Genomic DNA, 12,799 nt, shown 5'->3' with positions numbered 1-12,799 from the left:
ATATTTTCAAATGTTTAGGACGAGTCAGAAAAAAAAGGTCCTTATCACTATTAGAAATTTTTATTTTTAAATAAATATATACTATATATAATAAAATAAAATAATTTGGGCCCCAAAAACATTAAGCCCTGTACGCCTGCCCACTTTGCCCCCCCCCCCCCCCCATAACATGTATAATTATACAGGTTCGCGGGTTAGTGGGTTGATTTTAGGTTAGAGGATCAGGGGGTCTATTTCGAGATAACTTTTCACATATTAAATTTATATGGATTATACATTCCCTAAAATTAATTACTAAATAGCATTTAAGCATATACATTGAATATGGAGCAATGTTGGTGACAAAGTAACAAATTACTAAAATGTCTGATGGCGATGATGGATCTTGTGTTCGTCGGTGCCGAACAAGACGAAGGGGGTGATCCGGTGAGGACGAGACGAAGGAAGGGCGGACTGTAGACTGTGAAGGGTGTTATTGATTTAGGATTCTCAATTTTAGCCTTATAGAGCATGCTCAAAACAAATACCAATTAATTATTAAATATTAAATATTTTTTAAAAATCCTATATATTTGGTGGGTTGGCGAGTCAGAAATCTCAACCAACCCGATTTATTTTTAGATTGAGTTCGTGTCGAGTTCTGGATTGGGTCAAAAATTACCATCCCTCGTTTTTAGAGAACCATTTAGGTTAAATCTTCTTCGGTCTAGGCTAGCCGGTATGGATACCCTAAGATATGACACAAGAGTTTTAGTGGTCCTAGATTATAATGTTTGTTTTCTAGACATAAAGAACGTTGTTCACATTTTGTGAAATTAACAACAGATTAAATAACAATTATACAATTAAGAAAAAACATCTATGTTTCTATAAAATAAAGGAAATCTTTGATAAAGTCCCATTATTTTGGGTAGTTAACGGTTTGATCTCAACTTTTATTTTTTGAACATAAAAGTCCCGATAATTTTAAATTTTGCCCAAATTAATGAAACGACTCTTATTTTTTAACAGAAATGACATATTATTGTATAAAGATTGATAATCAGAACTTTCTGTTCAAAAATTAAATGTTTAGGTTAAACCGTAAACTGACTAGAAATAATGAGATTTTTTCAAAGATTTCCCATAAAAAATCATTTTTTGGAAATGTATTATTAATTATAACGTTTATTAAGCTTCGTAGTTTTACTTTGTCCCCGACTAAAATCACTCATGGGTAGTTGTATGATACATTTTCTAGAGTTAAAAACAGAAATGGATTAAAAATATTAATTTTAGACAATGACGGTAAGCTTAACAATATGACATCTTTTTTTAACTAGATTTTTATATAAAAAACTAGCCAAAGGAAAGAGAAAAACAAATTAATAATAGGACATCTAATGTTGTAATCAAATAAGTCTTTGAAAATTTGTGATTCCGAACAATTCTTAAAAATCTGTGAATAGTTCTTTTATTAGTATACATTAAAGTGCTTACCTATTCATTCGGTTGTATTTATTTCATAATTTTACTATAAAAAGCTTAATGTTTACACCTTTATATATATATATATATATATATATATATATATATATATATATATATATATATATATATATATATATATATATATATATATATATCCCTACTAATAAATGAAACTCTTTTTGCCACATGTCACATTTTCATGTATTTTGACACATGTAATTTTGTAGTTAATTCTTAGAAAATTAATTTCCACTTGTTTTTTTGTGGTAATTTTTGATTTTTCTTAATTAACTACTCTAATTTTTATGTTATAGAAAGTACTTAACGTGCTATTAATTAGTTTCCTTATATTTTTAAATTTTAATTCCTTCAATATATACAATTCAAAATTGATATTTTTTTTAAAGTTCATTATCATTTTACGCAAAATGGTCTACATGTAAAAAATAATCAAATTTTGTTCTTTTTTATTGATAAACTAAAAAAATGGTTATATGGCCAAAATATAATTATTTTTATGTAGTTTATCAGTATAAATTAAATTATATATTTATTCATCATTTTGTTTGTATATATTTTGAATTTCACTTTAAAAAATATTAAATTTTTACACATTGATATTTAACATTTTCTTTAAAAAAATACTTAATATTCATATTTTAATATATAATTATTTTTTTAATCAACCCGTGTAATATACGGGTCTCACACCTAGTATATATATATATATATATATATATATATATATATATATAGGCTTAGGGAATATGTGGTTGTTATATACCTAATATTAGGTATAGAACCATCAAAAACTACTTAGTTTTCACAAAATGCAATCAAATTTCCCTAGTATCTATCCTACATCCTCCATTAGAGATTATGATTGGCTTCGTATATACTTTTTATGGAATATTATAAGTTTAATTTCTACATCACAAATCGTGTATAAGAATATTTACCAACTACCTATATGTTCCATATTGAAATTTAATATAAAACACTACGGTGAAAGGTAGGTTGGAAGTGTTGATTAAAAAACTCAATAAACCTCTTTCCATAACCCATAAAAAACATGCAAATATACATAAGGTAGGTGTCAGAGAAAATTATGAAGCCTATTACACGTGTAATAAAAGAACACATTCGAAATACACAGTTGTTGGGGATGAATCACAAAATCATAAATAATATGAGTTCGAAAGCAATAAGAAGAAGCTAACAATGAAAGAAAATTGCGTTTTTAAAGCAAAATGAAGTCAATTTTGATGGTTCTATATCTAATAGTACATACATGATAGTCATATATTCACTTTACCCTCTCTCTCTCTCTCTCTCTCTCTATATATATATATATATATATATATATATATATATATATATATATATATATACACACACACACACACTAAGCGAATTAGGGGTGAACATATTAATCGAAAAAACTAAGCAAAACCAAATTAATTGATATAACCGAATCACTACAAATCGAACCGAATGAATAATATTAATAAATGTTTTTGATTCAATAATTAGGATATATGGATTTAATTATTTTAGATTTGTGTCTTACTTCTGTAATGTACAAAGTTTTTTAATATTATACAATGTTTATATTTGTTGTTTAGTAATTTTTTTGATTTTATTTTTATTGGTATTTGTGTGTATATGGTAAACTATTATTCAGTTCATTATCATTGAGCATGTGTTCGTTCGAGCCTATTATATATATATATATATATATATATATATATATATATATATATATATATATATATATATATATATATATATATATATATAGGTTCAGGTTCATTTGAGACCATTCTAATTTTGTGAGACTGTGAGACCAAATCTAAAAATAATTTTAAAATGCAAAATAAATGGAAAAATCCAAAAATTCTTTTTTTAAATATTATTTTCAGAACTTGAATTAACTAAACAAAATTAAAAAAAAAATAAAGAAAATAAAGAAAAAATCCCGTTTTTTTTTTTTTTTGAAAAATACGTGAAATATTCTAAATAGAATATTACACTGACATATTCTAAAAAATAATTTTAAAATGCAAAATAAATGGAAAAATCTAAAAAATCTTTTTTTAAATATTATTTTCGGAACTTGAATTAACTAAAAAAAATATAAAAATATAAAAAATTTCTATTTTTTTTTAAAATACATGACATATTCTAAATAGAATATTACACTGTACATATTCTAAAAATAATTTTAAAATGAAAAATAAATGGAAAAATCAAAAAATTCTTTTTTTAAATATTATTTTCGGAACTTGAATTAACTAAAAAAAATAAAAACAAAATAAAAAAATAAAAAAATGTGTCTCACGGTCTCATAAAATTAGGCCGTGTCACATGAACCTAACCCTATATATATATATATATATATATATATATATATATATATATATATATATATATATATATATATATATATATATATATCGTCGAGGTTGAAGGCACTTGGCCAAAAATTCCCAATGACGAGATCCTGGCTGTAGCCAATGGTGAGGTAAAAAAGACTGAAGAGTGTTCTTTAGAATTTTTTTTGAAGAAGATGATTAGATGAAGAATACGGTTGTGGGAGTGAAGATGATGATGGTGATATTGTTTATAGGGTTCGTGAAAACTGATACCCTGATTTAGATGGTTATTAATTGAGTTTAGTTTTTACCATAATTAATTAAAGATAAGACTACAATTATACCCTTAGATGAAGGATCAATGTAGAACTATAAAAAACTCATTGAACCATAGAACTGATTTTTTAGCCCTTACATCTATCAATCATGGGATTAGAATATAATGGTGCATAATAATATCATAGACCATTATACACTGAATCACCTATATATAATAAGAATAATAATTTTTTTCAATGAAGTCGAACATTAAATGACTAAAAAAAGGTAATTAAAAACGGAAGAAATTAACTAAATTATAACCTTTAAGCTTTCTCTATTTACTCCTCCCAAATTGCCCCATACCAAACCAAAGAACCCTTTGTTGTGTTTATCAACAAGACCAATCAAGATCCCCAAAGATCAAACCCCAAAAGATCTTGATTTTTAAGTTGTGTGAATACATGATAACACCACTTTATTCATATACAATTGATGTTACTTCTACAACGTCACCGCTAACACATTCTCGTCGACGAACTCCTCTGGATCTGATTAGTTTCTTGCTTTGTAGGTTCTGGGTCAACAGGCGTGTGCTCAATCGATTAGTGTTATAAGAAAAATAATCGATTTTTCATATGCTAATTTATCTCTCTCTAGTCTATCCTTCTACCTTGCAAAAATTCTGGGGTATCCTTAATCGATTTCTTATTCTTTTTTATTGATTTTAAGCGGGTCCTTAATTGACAACATTTCCCCACCTAATGCTATCGACGGACTCCAACCACATTTTCAACTTTTTTGTTGACTAGGTATTTCAACAGTGATTTATATAGATTGATTTTGTGTATGAATGAATAGCAGGTGATGCGACTTAAAAGGGGACTAGGAGATGCCAAACGAGATTTTGTTGGTTGAACTAGAAAAGCAATTGCAATGTGAGCTACTTCTTTTCCTTACTTGATTATATCATTAACAATATTTGTTATATTAATTTTGCTACAATTTGATATATTAGGCGATACCAATGATGCAAGTTGTGAGCTTCAGTCTAGTTTCTGCAACAACAATTCTGAAATGAAGACTTTAGGACATATGTGTTATCTTCGCAATTACAATCTTCATCCATGAACCTACGTTGTCCATAAACATATGCTCATCTATGAGTATATTTTCATCGATAAACATATGTGCAACATCGAACATGTATAAAATCACCAAATTTTAGGTTTATGTATAAATGTTCATAACTGAATGTTACTAATTTCTATGTTTTTGTATAGATGTTCAATTATTAACATAGACACATTGTATATATTTAATATCATATATGATGGTTATATTCATACATGTTCGATAACGAACATGTATGAAAATGACCAATTTTCAGGTTATGAACATGTGTGATTTCGTATATATGTTAGTAATGTAACAAAGGTTGAATATAGAACATGTATGAGTTTGTATAAATGTTTAATTATGAACACACATGATTTTGTATGACCATGTATGATTTTGTCTTAATGTTCACTTATGAATGTATATGAATATGAATGTTCAATTATGAGCATTAATCTACTGTATATTTGTTTAATTTATCTTTTTTGTATAAATGTTCATAAGTGAAAGTGTATGAACTTGACTAATTATGACTTTTTCTATAAATGTTCAATTATGAATATTAATTTGACAACAAGTTATTTACATATACTTATGTTTGGATATGAACACATACATATGTTTAGAAATGAACATATATGTGTGTTCATAAATGAGTATTTTAATGATCTCCTACTATTTTGGATAGTAATTAAATAGAATTAATAGATTTTGATTTTTGTAGGTGGTTCCATGGTTTTATGACTTATTTTGGTTCTATGTTGATCCAACCTTTATACCCTTATATGAATTATTAATTATTTAATTATTTATAAATTCTTATTGGTTCATACATGCACACAATAATTATAGAATATATATATATATATATATATATATATATATATATATATATATATATATATATATATATATATATATATCTATATATATATATAATTCAAAAATTATGGGAAGACCGATTATATAGAAATTTAAAACCATTTAATATATTCATTATAAAACAATTAATTATAATTAGGTAGTATTGTTAACTAATTTCAAATATTAGATTTTAATGATTCATATACCATTTAGGCTTATTTAGATCTTGATGAAAAACACACATTTTATTCTACCATGCTTTTACATGTAGGTAATTCACAAAATTTTCCATACCAGGAAAAACACGAACGGATAAATGAAGAGTTCCTCAAGACATTACATGGCCTGTAACACCCATAAAAATCATGTCAAATTTAAACTTTTTAAAACATTTCAACACCATTAATCATTACACAAGTTGTTTTCAAAATAGTGTAATATTAAAGTATCCCATAAACAAAGTCATAAAAGTGAGGAGCTATATGATCACGCCTTTTCCTTCCCACGATCATCTGATGTACCTGAAACAAAACTGAAACTGTAAGCCCAAAGCTTAGTGAGTTCCCCCAAAATACCGATACACTGCAAATAAAACATATACAAATAACAGCATTTACTGGGTCCACAACTTTACAGACTGGATTACCCATGGGCCCATAGTGTGAGTCTGGCTTGCCTTACGGGCCCACAGCTCACATCTGGATTGCCTCTAAGCCCACAATACGACTCTTGTATGCCTTGCCCGATCCTCAGCTCATATCTGAAATGCTCCAGAGGCCAAAATACGATTTTAGCATGCCCCACCCGGCCCTCAGCTCGTATCTGGAATGCTCCCGAGTCCTCAGTATGAGTCTGGCATGCCCTGCCCGGCCCTCAGCTCATATCTGGAATACTCTAGGGTTTGTTGGCTACCGCACGGAGCAGTACAACCTCAACCCAACCCACATAATATGTTGACATATATCAGAACTAATGCACATACAGATAATCAGGTAACAACACAGGTAATCCTACTGATCTACCAAACTGGCATATCAACTAGCATGCATAACTAACTCATACTAAACATAATACCAACTGCTAGGATATAATATCCAATAGGCCGGCATTGGTGCCTTCGACCCCTTAGTATAGTGAGGATAACTTACCTAGCTCTGTAGAAGTCACGTGAATAAAACTCCAGCTGCTGTTTGACGGATTCCCGAACTGTCAACATCAAATAATACCCAATTAATAATTGGGTTCCAAGCCTAAAGTCCAACTCACACCCCAAAGGCCCAATAGTCAAGTAATGGGCCAAAGCCCAACATATGGCCCAATTTTCCAAATTGGGCCTAGACCTCTACATGGTCTTTCCTTAAGGCCCATCCAATTATTCTAGTCCAAACTCATGGTATTCCCATGGGCCAATAGCACATAATCATCAAGGCCCAATTATGGCCCACCTATGGCCTAATTTTTCAAATTGGGCCCAAGTCCTTCACATGGGCCTTATCCTAAAACTCATCCAATTATTTTGGTCCATTTACTTGTTCTTGGATAGCCCATCAATAGTCTAATCACCAAGGCTCAATAGGAAGGCCCAAGTGAAATTAGGGTTTTCACATGAAATGACAATTAGGGTTAAGTGTTCCTACTTAACCCATTAAGGACTTAATCCATTAAGTCCAATATTGCCTTAGGTTAATTTGCAAATGATTATTAATTAACGTTTTCAGTTTGGTAATTAATTCAAGTGCGGGTCCCGATAATTCTGCAAAATTAGGGTTTTATGTCATTAGGGTTTTCCAAACCCTAATTAGGGTTTCCAACCCAATACTAGCCCATTAGTCACATGGTTAGGCTTTTAGGTCAATTAGGGCTTCATTGGGCCCATTAGGGTTTCATTGGGCCCACTAGGGTTTCATTAGGCCCATTCTATCCAAGCATCCCAAACGAGTCAAAACATAAACGAGGCATAACGCCACCCAACACAGCGGCTGGTGGCGGCAACCACTACTCTACGGTGGTGGTTTTGAGTTTTTATTATCATTCTGACACCGATTACAATTTACAACACAATCCCGATAACATACACACTAATATAAACACACACACAGCCACCCTTATGGTGGTATATAGTGGCAGCCACCACCTCACAGTGGTGGTGGTGGCTATTCTCGTGAGTTACGGCCAATGAAACCTCATACAACACGTTCTTATGTTTGCTAAACAAACCCAGCCACCCACCTGGTAGCGTATGGCGGCGATAATGACACAAGAAGGTGGCTAACGGCGGTGTTAACTGCGACACAGTAGCGGCTAAGGACGACAGCCACCATGGTTGGTGGCCATGGTGGATTGTCTCGGGTTTTTATGACTAAGCGAACGCCCATAAGCACGACACGGTGAAGCAACAACCCTCACAACCCAAGTTCATTCGCGAAGCATGCACCCACCTCATCCACTTTGGGTGGTAAACGACGACTGGGGCAGCGGCGGCGGCGGCAAGGGTACGATAGCATAACGAAATAGAGAAAAGACACGGTGTTGTGGTTCCTTCCAAGTGTAGCAGTAGCGGCAGCATAACAAACGTCCGTCCATTGCGTTCCGAGTCGTCGCCAGCAACGAGAAGACGACGTGAAAACGACGGGTCAACATGGCGGCGAGGTTTCGGATGATACCGGTGGCCGATGGAACAGTGGCACTCGTGGTCTGCCACTCCACGACAATCTTGAACCAACCCGACGTGGGGGAAGAATGGGGGTTGACGGCGGTTCTCTTGGGTGATCTAAAAGACGAGACGGGAGTGAAGGGTGGTGGCGGCCGGACGATGGAGGAAGGAGAGATGGCGGCTGAAGCATAAAGTGGTTAGGGTTAGTGTTACGGAAGATTGAGGGTTATATACCCGGTTCTAATAAACTACACCCTACAATGGCAACATTAGCTCCTCCTTTTCCCTTTTCTTTCACAACAGATCCATATTTTACCATTTACACCCTGCCTCCTGAAATCCTTTACAACTTAAGGCCGGATTTTACCAAGTAGCCCCTCCCTCTACAAATCCTTTTCAAATTAGGTCCAGAATTTACTCTTTAGCCCTTGTTTCCATAAATCCTTACAAAATAAGTCCCGAAATCACACTTTAACCCCCAAACTCTAAATCATGCCATTTGACTCCCCAAAACCAACACCCCACTAATTATTATTTGATTTTTGGACCGTAATAATATAAAATAATAATAAAATTACTTCTTGGATTCTCAGGTTTATTATTTAATTATTCTATCTTAAATGTGATGTTACATGGCCTATGAAGTGTATGATGTTATTTCTAGATAGAATGTTCATAGTGAAATGGCGTAGTAAGAAAAAAAATGAGTCTAACGTTGTTCTAGAAGTAATGAGAGTATGCTGATATAATAAATCACGTAACAACCCGAAAATCCTTCAATTAACGATGTTATCTTTTTTTTTTACTCAATAATTATTTTTTGTAAGGTTATTTCAATTCTAAGGGTATAGAATGACATATATTAAATAAATGGATGTTAGTTAATACCTAAAAATAATTAATCGAAATATTCAACAAGAATATAGTTTAAGTAATTGATTTTGTGGAAAATATGATAAATCAATTTCATTTCCAAGTCTCCCCCAATATTGCACTCACATCTCCAAAGTTTGACAAACACTTTCTACACTTTAAAGAACAACAACAACAAATAAAAATAATAATAAATAGATAAAATAAAATAAAAAATCAAACACTTGAAATGTCATGATTAGGGTGCTTTGAAACCAATGTTTTAGACTCATTTTATAAACTTTGAGTCTTCCCAAACTTTCATCCTTTGACCAATATGATTGGGACAACTATTTATTCAGTATCCTTAGATAAGAGCACATCAAAGTAAATGTAAGAACACTGTGCTTGAAGGCTGACCACATCAACCTTCAGTTTTTAAAAGGGTTTCTTACACGATTCCATCTCATGTAAAGTATTGCAATTTCCAAGCTCCTCCCATTATATAGAAACTTAACTCCTACCACCATTTCCAGCACCACCATCATCGGCTAACCTCTAAAATTCTCTACCGCTTTATCTACCATTACACCACACATACCACCAAAAGCAATCACATCATAGTAACCATAAAGAACTCGAGAGTACATCTGTAACGACCTAATTTGCACGCCCAAAAATTTCATTTAAATTAAGTAGTTTGTAAAACATTTGTAGTAAAACATCATCCGATCATATCATTTCATAAAACATATCTCGTGTCTAAAAACCCAAAACATGAAAATGATAATAATGTCAAAGTACAATCCCAAAACATCTCATAATGCAGAAAACCAAAGTGTGTGTGATGTGCCGCTACCGCGCCAGCTCCTTCCCCTTCGCTGAAGAGGTACCTAAAACCAAAATTGAAAACTGTAAGCACGAAGCTTAGTGAGTTCCCCCATCGTACCACATACCATACAATCATATCACATACATACTGCCAGGCATTCCTGGGGTGCCCGACCTACCCGGTACGGCCATTCTGGGGTGCCGACTTACCCGTACGGCCATTCTGGGGTACCGACCTACCCGTGTCAAGCCATTCTGGGGTGCTGACCTACCCATGTTGAGCCATTCTGGGGTGCTGACTACCCTTCGGTCCTAACAACCGAACCCCGGGGACTATTTCACCCCTACTACTACTATCATATATATCATAGCATAATCTATTGTCAGACATATCTGGGGTGTCCAACCTACCCTTCGGTCCTAACAACCGAATCTCGGGGACTCTTCCCCTTCCTACTACCTCTATCTCATGTAACATATCATGCTAGAAGCTAAACATGTCATAACATACTGTTAGGCATATCTGAGGTGCCTAACCTACCCTTCAGTCCTAACAACCGAACTCTATAACTATCACATACCATATCATGCAAGCATATAACATATCAGGTAGTAACAACACAAATGAATATCACAAAGACAAACATCTAGCATACGATCCCTACTGGTGGGCCGACATTGTGGCCGTAGACTCACCGCTACTGGAGGGTAACTCACCTCGTAGTAGTTGCTGAACTATGCGGGAATCCTCTGACTGCTGCTGCTGCTCCGGAAATCCTCCGGCTAAAATTCCCACAAAACACTTAGTCAGAAACTGGCATCTACTCTTAGGGTAAAATGACCATTTTACCCCCTGACCAAGTCAAAGTCAAAGTCAACTTCTAGTTGACCTGACTCGCCGAGTTGGCTCGCCAACTCGCCGAGTCCCTATCCTTCCATTAGACCTCATACCCGTCTCTACTCGTCGAGTTTGGCGATCACTCGACGAGTTTTCCTTCTAAATGAATATCGACTGAATCCTCATCCGACTCGCAGAGTTGTATGAACAACTCGTCGAGTTCATCATCAACTGATACCCAGGTCTTGCCCTTGACTCGCCGAGTTGTATGAACAACTCGTCGAGTCTATCTTCATCCTTAAGAAGATTGCCTTGGATTCGCCGAGTCTGTTCATGCACTCGCCGAGTCCCATGAATTTCCAGAACAATGGCTTAGTCCAGAACGTTGGGTCACCCCTTGGGACCCCCTTAAAACCTTTCCTCACTCAACTGGGTCCTTATGACCCGCAACTGATATGGGACAGAACCTTGGACTCGTCGATTCCAAGAACGGACTCGCGTAGTTGGTCACAACCACTCACTGAATCTTTGCTTTCTGATGTACAACACTTGATCAAAATGTAGATCTAAGCTTCTACAATCGATCTAGCACGTAAAGTTACAACCTTTACGTGCTTGCATGGGACTTTAAGCTCAAAAGGTCCTAAAACAAGCTCTCACAATGCATGGGGCCTTCTTTGAGTGTAAAAGTCACTCCTTTCTGCCTTGTAGCCCCTTAAAGGACCTAGATCCGAAACATCAACCTCAGACCATGCTTGCAATCATGGTTGGTGACCAAAATGGCTTAGAAAAGCCCTAAAACTCCACAAAATGGGATCTATCAAAAGAGCAAGCAAGGTATAGACTTTATACCTTCTGAAGTCAGCAAATGATGCTCAAAACCGAATCCTTCTAGCCTCCTCTTGATCCTTCAAGCTTTTCCTTCATTCCTTGGATCACAAGAGCACCAAAATCACTCCAAAAGCCTTTGATTGCTTCGATAACGGCTAGGGTTTGCTATGGGGGTCTTCTGGGAGCAAATGAGACTAAGGAGGCCAAGTTAAGGTGTTTAAATAGGGTGCAAACCCTCGGATTAGGGTTTTTGCCCAAACAGGGCCTACTCGCCGAGTCCACAACTTAACTCCGTGCCTCATCCCGCTTCTACTCGGCGAGTTGGTCCTTCAACTGGCCGAGTCCAAGGCCAAATGCAAAATTATTAAAAGATTTAATAAAAAGAACACGTACCAAGAACCAGCTGCTACAAATCTCCCCCACTTATTTTACACTTCGTCCTCGAAGTCTGCTACTCGATCCTGAAACAGCTCGGGGTAGTGCTCCATCATCTCATCCAAGGGCTCCCAAGTCCACTCCGACCTCTTCTGGTGCTGCCATTGCACCTTCACGAGTTCTACTCTTTTGTTCCTCAGATCCTTCGACTTCCGGTCAAGGATTGCTACAGGCCGCTCGATGTAATTCAGGCTGCCATCAACCTGAATGTCCTCCAAGGGTACCACTACTGAGTCGTCCACCAGGCACTTTCGCAGCTGAGAAACATGGAAA

At 34.4% G+C, this 12,799-nt stretch overlaps 1 long non-coding RNA gene across 1 annotated transcript in view; it reads right to left on the bottom strand.

The window, feature by feature from the left end:
• LOC145094491 (uncharacterized) overlaps nt 1-12,799 on the bottom strand; it is a 216,646-nt gene that overhangs the window by 163,863 nt on the left and 39,984 nt on the right. The window lies entirely within an intron of this gene.

Source organism: Lactuca serriola, chromosome 3 (assembly GCF_051521515.1).
Source record: "Lactuca serriola cultivar US96UC23 chromosome 3, Lser_US96UC23_V15, whole genome shotgun sequence".
NCBI lineage: Eukaryota > Viridiplantae > Streptophyta > Magnoliopsida > Asterales > Asteraceae > Lactuca > Lactuca serriola.
Note: the sequence above shows the minus strand (reverse complement) of the source record. Positions and strands in the feature narration are given on the sequence as shown.